Source organism: Glossina fuscipes, unplaced genomic scaffold, assembly GCF_014805625.2.
Source record: "Glossina fuscipes isolate IAEA_lab_2018 unplaced genomic scaffold, Yale_Gfus_2 147, whole genome shotgun sequence".
Taxonomy (NCBI): domain Eukaryota; kingdom Metazoa; phylum Arthropoda; class Insecta; order Diptera; family Glossinidae; genus Glossina; species Glossina fuscipes.
Genome location: NW_023998490.1, coordinates 697,703 through 706,546, shown reverse-complemented (window position 1 = coordinate 706,546; position 8,844 = coordinate 697,703). Strand labels below are relative to the sequence as shown.

Genomic DNA, 8,844 nt, shown 5'->3' with positions numbered 1-8,844 from the left:
TAATTGTGTTTTATCTCCTGCGATGGCAACCCTCTCTTCAGCCTTACGACACCGTTGCATTCAAAAGACTTTCACTTCAATCATCTTTATATAACTTTTTTTCGTTGAGCGGCATCGCATCATTTCCTTGTATGGCGTATAAATATAATGATTACGGAGAATATAGAATTTTTTCTTGATTTTACGAACTCTCATGAAAAACTAAACTCTCCTTTATTATTAATATATTTGCATGCTCTCGCTCTCTTGATTAAAATTTACTGAGTGAAGAATTCAAATTTTCCACCCTCACGAAGAATATGCTAAGAAAAGAACGCAGCGTAACAACAAACATCTTTCACACATGCATTAGTGTGTAATGTGAGAAAAAATAAAATCAATGATTGAAGATTAAAATGAGTGGGAGTTTGGTACATGTACGGTAGTATGTGTATGTAAGACTTATAAGTTGTTGAAATACTGAAAATTTTCTAAGCAATATAACACGTGATATAAATGTCAACCTTTTAGATGTTTTTATTTATTTATTTACTTATTTATTTTTTAGAGAGAGGAGCTTAAAATGTTTGCTCTCCTTAGTTACTATGTTTTAGAGAAATGAAATTTAGAGAGAAAATTATATTGTCTCCCTATCATTCGATTAATTGTGATACCATCGTCTGAAAAGAAGGGCAAAGAGAAAGAGAAAGAGAGAGAGAGAGAGAGAGAGAAAAGAGAGAGAGAGAGAGAGAGAGCGTGCGATTTGAATTTGGCTGAGAGTTTATATTATGGTGTGTGAGGCGTGCAAAGAGTAAGGTTTGCTTTTTGGTAGCACACGAAGCGGATAGAGTATGCGTGAGGGTGGTGCATGCATACAATGTTATAAAAACGAAGAGCAAAAATTGTATTCAGGTTTTGTGTTTTCTTTTTCTTTTTTTTTTTTTTTTTTGCTGAGTATGTGCTAAGTTGAGCACATTTTTTCTCGAGTTCTTGGTAGTCGTCCGTCGTCATCACCTACATCATCAACACCAATCCCAGTATTGTGTGTGGCGAATATACATTTATATCGGCTATATCCTGCTACGGGCTTTATAAGTGACTTGGTTTCTATATGTTTATATATGTATAAGTGCGTCTCTATATATATATATATATATATATATATGTATACATATATATCTACGTGTTTGTGATACTTTCGGGGTTGCAGTGTTATTGCTATTGTAAGTTTGCATATATGCGTGGCTATGTGTGCGTAGTTATGTGCATGTGTGTATGCATGTATTTGTGTTTACACACTTACTATATAGACTAACGTGTATAGTGTAGAAGCTATATGAAAAATTCTTATGAGCAGCAGGCGATACATAAAGCGCGAATACATTCAGTTCAATGTTCACAAAATTTAGTCCTTTCGCAAGCGTCGTCGTGTACTTGTCAAAAATATCAACGGTTACACAACCAAACCGAAACGCGTATAATACCCAAAATCCAACGTGTTACAATAACAACAATTTAACGCCTACAAATACCACCAAAGCCTCGCCAGCGCAATGCCACAATAAACACCATCAGCATCAGCACCGCTACAACCATAATACTAACAACGACTAGGAAGCAAAAAAAAGGAGGAAAAGAAAACAGAAAACAACTGCAAAAACACAAAAACACATATTGACAATAATAGCATCGGTTTATGGTTTATGAGCAAAAACATTAAGAAGAAGGATACTATGCTGCATATATTGTTCGTGGTTGTGGTTGTTATTCTTTTCAATACGTGTAAAGGGATCTCATAAAAATTTATGGATTAAATGCTGTACATTTTCTGATTAAAAATATATATATATATATATATATATGTGTGTGTGTGTGTTTTTTTTTTTTTTTTTTTTTTTTTTCAATGAAAACTGAATTGCGATGAGAAATCACATTTTGTTTAATGAAAGAAAAGAAAAAGGCACATAACAAAAATTAATAGTAATAATAATAATAATAATAATAGATATTTAAAGCAATTCAAGGATAAGAATTTACAAAAGTTGAAAATCTACTCAAAATAACGTTATCAGAGGAATTAAAAAAAAAAAAGAAACAACAATTATATAAAATGCAGTGTATTCAATATATGAAGAGTAACGGATTTTAATGTCGCTTTCAACTTGAAAAAAATAATTCGTACGAGTAAAATATATTTCAATGTGTTTGTATGTATGTATGTATGGATTTCAAAGTGTGATGTTTTTGTCTTCATTTGAACATTTCTCTTCTTCTTCTTTTTTTTTTTTTTTTGTTTTCGTGCATCGTGGGAGTTGAATTGCTTTTGTTGTTGCTGTTGCTATTGTTGCTGCTAACGATTCTTGCTGACAGCGAGTGTAAATAATATTATTTGACGCATCACATATAAGCATCCGCACTTCACTTTGTTTTTCCTTCTTCTTTTCACATTTTTGTATTTATTTATGGAACACATCACTAAAGTTGTTTAAAAAAGAGACGATATAAATAATATAAAAAATGAAATAGAAATCTGTGAAAAATAAAACTAAAAATTCTTGGGAAAATAATTAACTTACATGCCAAGCCAACAAGTTCCATGTACGTAACCAAAAAGCTAGTGATAATTTAATGTAAATAACGGACCAAGTCAAATAACGGAACCCCTTGGTTCTAGTGTACTACCAAAAAAAAGTGAAAGTGAATCTGACATATACATCGCGAAATCAAAAATATACGGAGAATTTTGCTTTCAGTCTCCAAAGAGCTACAACTATATCGAAGTGACCTTATTTCCGCTATAAAATATTTGGAAAAGTGCTATAGCAATGTGTGAATATGTGCGCGAATATTCGAGATGTTAGAATCTGAAGAAATGTAAATTTTCTTCAAGGAATACATGGACACTTATTTGTCAAAGAGTGTATGCGAATGAGGAAATGCATGCTTACATTCCCGGCTTCTAGGCTTCTCGTTCATTTTTCAATATACGTAGTTTCTTTGTAATCTCAGCATCGCTATAAAATGCCAATCATTGACTTACGAATACCTATTGATCTGAATTAATCACTCCAAAATTGTTATTCCGCAATGTTTTCCATTGTCCTTTAGCTTAGATGGGCCCTGAATCTCTTCCTAGTTGATTTAAATGAACAATAATGCATTACTTAGATGAAGTGTTCTTTTCATCGTCAGGTGCATATCTTTGTTCCTCTCCTATCTACGGCGGTGCATGCCTTTCTGGCAGTTCTTCTTTTCATAATCAAATGCCATTGTTTGTTCCTTCCTAACTTTTTCAGCGCCGAAATGTGTTTTAAAGCGAGTTCAATTACACACTGTTCCATTTAGGGAAGTTTCACAACTGACGTATGCTGCCAAATAAAATCACATCAAAAAGCAATGACAATCTCCGAGATTTTTGAAAACCTACAATTTTTCTTTTATTTCATTCCCTTCAAAGTGGACTCACAGGCTTTTGCGGTTGTCAGTGTAAGAAATACCGATGGAAAGTGTGCTTGAAAATAATTTAAAATTTCATCTTTGTCTTGCCTATTACGCGGAAAATGTTCATCTTTGAATGTCGCTTTGTTAGTTAAACAAACCCGTGCATAACGATTTTGTATTTGGGAAATTTATAGTAAATCTTGGTATGACTCGTTCCTTAGTGAAAAAATTAATTGAAATGTTTTCCATGATATTGCTATAGTTACTGAAGACCCAAGCATCGAATTCTGCTTCACATCGTCTGAGTCTTGCTTAAAGAGTTTTGCGGCGTCCTCGAAACTCATGATCATGACATTCTATCGTAAGTGAAAACCGTCCATGGCTCGCTGCATTTAGGCCTATATTCTGGCGTTGTGATTGGTCTAGTCGACTAGTCTTAAAAAGTAAACAATGTCTACTCCTATTGTTGTTGTTGTTTTTGTTGCTTTGATTTTCCATTAAATTTGGTACTCAAAGGTAATGGTTGCAAGGAAACGGTCCAATATCAGCTTCATTAGAAAATAGGGTTGTTAAGTCCCGGAATCCATGCAGGAATATATTTTTTGTGACTTGTGATTGCTCTCAGTTTTAATACAAATGTCCTAAAAAGTTTGCGGCAAATCTCTGCAAAAAATCTCTGTACACCATTCTACTACCAAGAATATTATGTTTCGAAATTTGAAAGCACCTATCAATTGTTACGTATACGATCAACAACATAATTAAGAATTGCATACGAATTGCATTGAACTTTAAATATTTCTATTGAATACCTAGGGAGTGATTACATTGACTTTCATGGTACCATAATACTGTTGACCAAATCGGGCGGTTTCTTAGCAATTTCGATGACACTTAGTTCAAGGTCTGCTTCTTTTTCTTCCTTAAATTAAAATTCTGCCTAAATTAAATATTTTGCGTTTTTCGAATTAACTATCAATAGCAGTTGAAGAGCAAACGCTTGCTTCGCTCAATTTATTTATTGATTATGCGAATGTAAATTTTTGACTAACAAATATCGATCATCATGAACATAAAGAAGGGACAATATGAAGTGTCGCTACTAATTAACGTTCGCAGTAGGCTTCCGTTACAGGCAAGCTCAGATTTGCAATTGCCCTCTGATCGTGTATTTAACAACAGTTGCAAATGTAAATTGGATTAAAATGATTACGACGAAAGCTTCATCAAGAGCGTAGCGATCTAACTATGTTTTTCTGTTTGTAACACTCATTAATACGCGTCAATCATCCTAGAAATATTTATACGTATACTACTGTGGGGTGTTTTCGTTTAAACTTTGCGGATATTATATCCGGTTTGTGTTGGCTGCCTTTGGTTCGTTGTTTTTGATGTCTATGCAGAGTTCTACGTTAATAAACTCAACGGCTGGTTCGATTTTTACTATGTCCAACATGAAACAATGATTTGTGACTACGAGGACATCATGGGATCGAATGTATGCATGCGGCTACGAAACAGCCTTACCAATCGACCACTCGAACGAATATCGGGCAAAAGATGAATCAAGATCGAAGAAACCGCTAAAGCCGTTCAAAAATTAAGGTTATGATGATGATGTGTTATGCATTACGAAATTCTCACGTCAGGTCAAGTTGGCAGTAGGAAATATTGTTTGGGTGTTATGAAGGCGATGAAATTGACTTTCATGAATAAATATATTTGATTTAGATTACAGAAGTATTGTAATGGCATTGTGGGTCAGCGTAAGATTTCAAGACGCGCGTCGTCCGTTGGTTGCTAAGCTCTGAGGAATGTCGATCACACGATATATTGGAATCTACAGTTAATAGTAGAAGTTTGCCTAGAATTTGATAAATGTGTTTACAAGGGCAGTCCTAAAATGCGAACCTGCAACTGTAGCAACTTGAATACCCTGCACCATCATTTGTTAGGGTCAATTAGAAGACGTGACCGTAAGAAACCGTGCCATCAACCAGTTGCCACCTCACATGTTTGAGATGTGATAGAATACAATAAAATTGGCATATATGGCATTCGAGTTGAGATAAATGAAAGTCATAGCAGAAATCGTAGCACATTTTAAGTAATGACGCAACGGCCTAAAATGATCAATATATACATATATATACTCTTCGTGTTCTACTTTAATTACTTTCCCCTTCCAATTAAGAAAGCTTTTAAAATGATATTGTTTTCATTTAAATCGTAATCTCTATATTTTGTGTCTAAGCCAGATGTGGCCATAAATGACTTTTTCCTAAAAAGGAAATCCATATCTTGTTAAGCGATTCTCTGAACTTTACGATTGTTCACTCATATGAAAGAGACAGAGTGAACTTGCCGCGACTATGAAATGGAATAGTTTGTACAGACGACAACATTTACCGAATGAACGTAAGGAGTACCGGCATGGATTATGTGAGGTTTGAGGATTGGAAAAAAAGTTTGTTGGTTACGTCTTCATTCTTAGCTGTGGTAAAGATTCTTCGATACCAGTTCCTGTGGCAGTTAGGGAGAAGATGGGAAGCATTAGTGCGGTCAACATCGAGTTTCATTTTAGGCATAATATCCGTAGAAAGCTTTACTCTTCAGAGTTTTAAGAGGAGCTAACTTTGAGAAGCCGAGTGTCCTCGAACATATTGAAGCCAACGACTCTTCTGTCTCTTTTCTGACGCAAAATTTGAAATATATAATACCTTGGGCACTATCTTTTATTGAATATTTCATCAAGAAGTGGCATATTACGCAAGACTATCATTGTGGCGGCACTTCTTGAGTAATAGCTTAGCTGAGTGAGTGCTGAAAATGCATGTGATTTTCCAAAGCAAAGTTACTTAGGGTTGAATTCCAATCTCATCTGCCTGCGCATCGTTTCTTTAGGGCTTAAAAAATCTAAGAGTAATGGTCGAAAAATCTCTCGAATAATAATAATGGCAATGTAATCGAGCCATTGTTTTGGCCATCCACTAATTCGATTACTGCGCTGAGTAGACTGTTTTGCCGAAATGCGTTGTTTAAACTCATTTGACGTAAAGTTAATGCTACAGATGTGATGTGACGTAAACAATACTTATACAATACTTATTTTCTACAGAACATGGTATCGCCTGTCACATAACTTGTAGAACCATGACGCCTATTATTGAGGGATCCTATCTGGAGTAATATGCCCTAAGAATAGTATACCGCTATTAGTAGGAACCTGGAAAAAGATTGTTTCAAGTCACTTTTAAAAACCACTACTACTTAAATGTTGGAAATTTTAGTAATTTATTGACTTGGCTGTTAGGAAATTTATGCTCCCGACTTAGATGACAATATAAGACGATTCTTTAGAACATCAAACTACTAAAGACATATACTGGGCATGCACATAGTATCGCAATTACTCACTAACTGTAGAATTCTTATTTGTTTATAAACTATTCCTAAAAAAATGCTCTCCTATATGTATAAAAAAAAAAGTGGACAGAAAACTTTATCTTATTACTTATGAATCAAGATTGAAGCGCAAAGGAAGTAGAAAATTTATCTTAAGAAACAAAAACAAAAAAGTCATTTAAAAACTTTGGAAATCTACTCAAAATTTTTATATCTTAAATTTTTGTTATATAGCGTAAAACAGATTTTATTTACGCGGTCGGTGTGGTGCGTGTATTTGTAAAATAATTTGATTCAAAACTTGGAGTAAAAAAAAGATAAAATTAAAAAAAGTGAAAAAGTTTTTCTTATTGTGGAATTTCAATTAAAAGTACGCGTTGAATAAAGTTCAAAAAGTGCAAACGAAACTTTATCATACGAAAAAACACATACACATCCATACCACATACACAGAAAAGTGTATAATACAAGCCAACGCATAGTGCCTACCTTTTACTCTTCTTATACACACACACGCACAAACACACATACACATACATATATATATATATATATATATATATATATATATATATATATATATATAGACTTCCATACGTAGTAGTAACCATTCATTTCCCAGACAAGTATACGTACCGTAAGCCAACCAACCAAGCGTTTACAAGTTAGTTTTTAAAACTTTGCGTTTTATAATTCAGTTGTATGCTGTTCTAGTAAAAGTTGTGTCACAACATCTACATATAGTGAATGAAAAAATATATGTACGTATACGACATGTATACATACATAAGAAAACATGAGAGTAAAACATAATGTGGAAAAAAAAAATACCGTTATTGAGTTAAATGTTAGTGCATTAGTCAAGCATGTCGTACGGTTGGTCAGACAATCGGTCGCTCGTTTATTCGATCAGTCATACGAGTGAGACGTTTATATATTTATTGTATATATATACATCTAGATGTGTGTAGGTATTGTGCGTGCGTGCGTGCGTGCGTGTGCATTCTCGTTCATGCGGTTACACTGGGGATGTACGTTAAGGATGCTAAAGTTGCTTGCAGAGTTCGTCTAAAAGGCGCGTTAGTTCAACAATAATCGTACATTGACAGAAAAGTTTGCATATATTTGCACTTATATCCAGCATATCGTAGTCACAAACTGTGTATTCCGTAACAAAGTGCGTATGTTTATGTGTATGTGCATTGTGTGGCTTCCCTTAAGCTTTGACGTTGTTTGACATGTTATGTTGCACATTGCATTGTGGATTAACACCGTTGGCATGTATACAACGGTTATGGCAAGAACGACAGCGACAGCAACAACAACAACAACAACAACAATGGCAACGCGCGGCCAACCCATCTTCTCTCTCTCTATCGTCGGCATTATAAGTATGCGTAACATCAACCTAACCATGTACATGAGCAACAAAAATAATAACAACAGCAACAACAATAGCATCACTATTCAACCATAACCACGCAGCCAACTCATCAGAGTAGTTCTGGAATATAGCAACTACTGCGAGAACGATAACAGCAACGAAAACAATAACAACACTAGCAATTATAGCTAACTATTACTTGATATTCATCCTCGGCCAGCATGCAAACATATTCGTTTACATACTTCATATACTACCTGCGTTACATATCCTTTTGTTAAGAGTAGATTTCAATCTAAAACTTCTATACGAGTTACGTACGTATATAAACAAGCAAATAAGCAAACAACCGAACGAAAGTATATAGGAGCTATAGAAAGTATACAAGTTCTTCAACGTTCATATCGAATTGTCTTCTTTTCATTGTCGTCGTCATCATCAGCATCAGCTTGAAGCGTAGATGCACTATCATCTAAGTATTCAACCAAACCATTACCACTACCACTGCTACTACCACTACCACTATCACCACCACCACCACCACCACCACCAAACAATCAGACCCGTATACATTAAACCCTTACTCACTTACCCACTTACCCACTCAGCCGTTCGCTCGCTTGCTTGTTCACTTC

The 8,844-nt window shown here is 34.7% G+C and overlaps 1 protein-coding gene across 6 annotated transcripts in view; it reads left to right on the top strand.

The window, feature by feature from the left end:
* Window positions 1-8,844, top strand: part of LOC119641136 — a 132,551-nt gene that overhangs the window by 100,101 nt on the left and 23,606 nt on the right. The gene's annotated exons all lie outside the window — the stretch shown is intronic.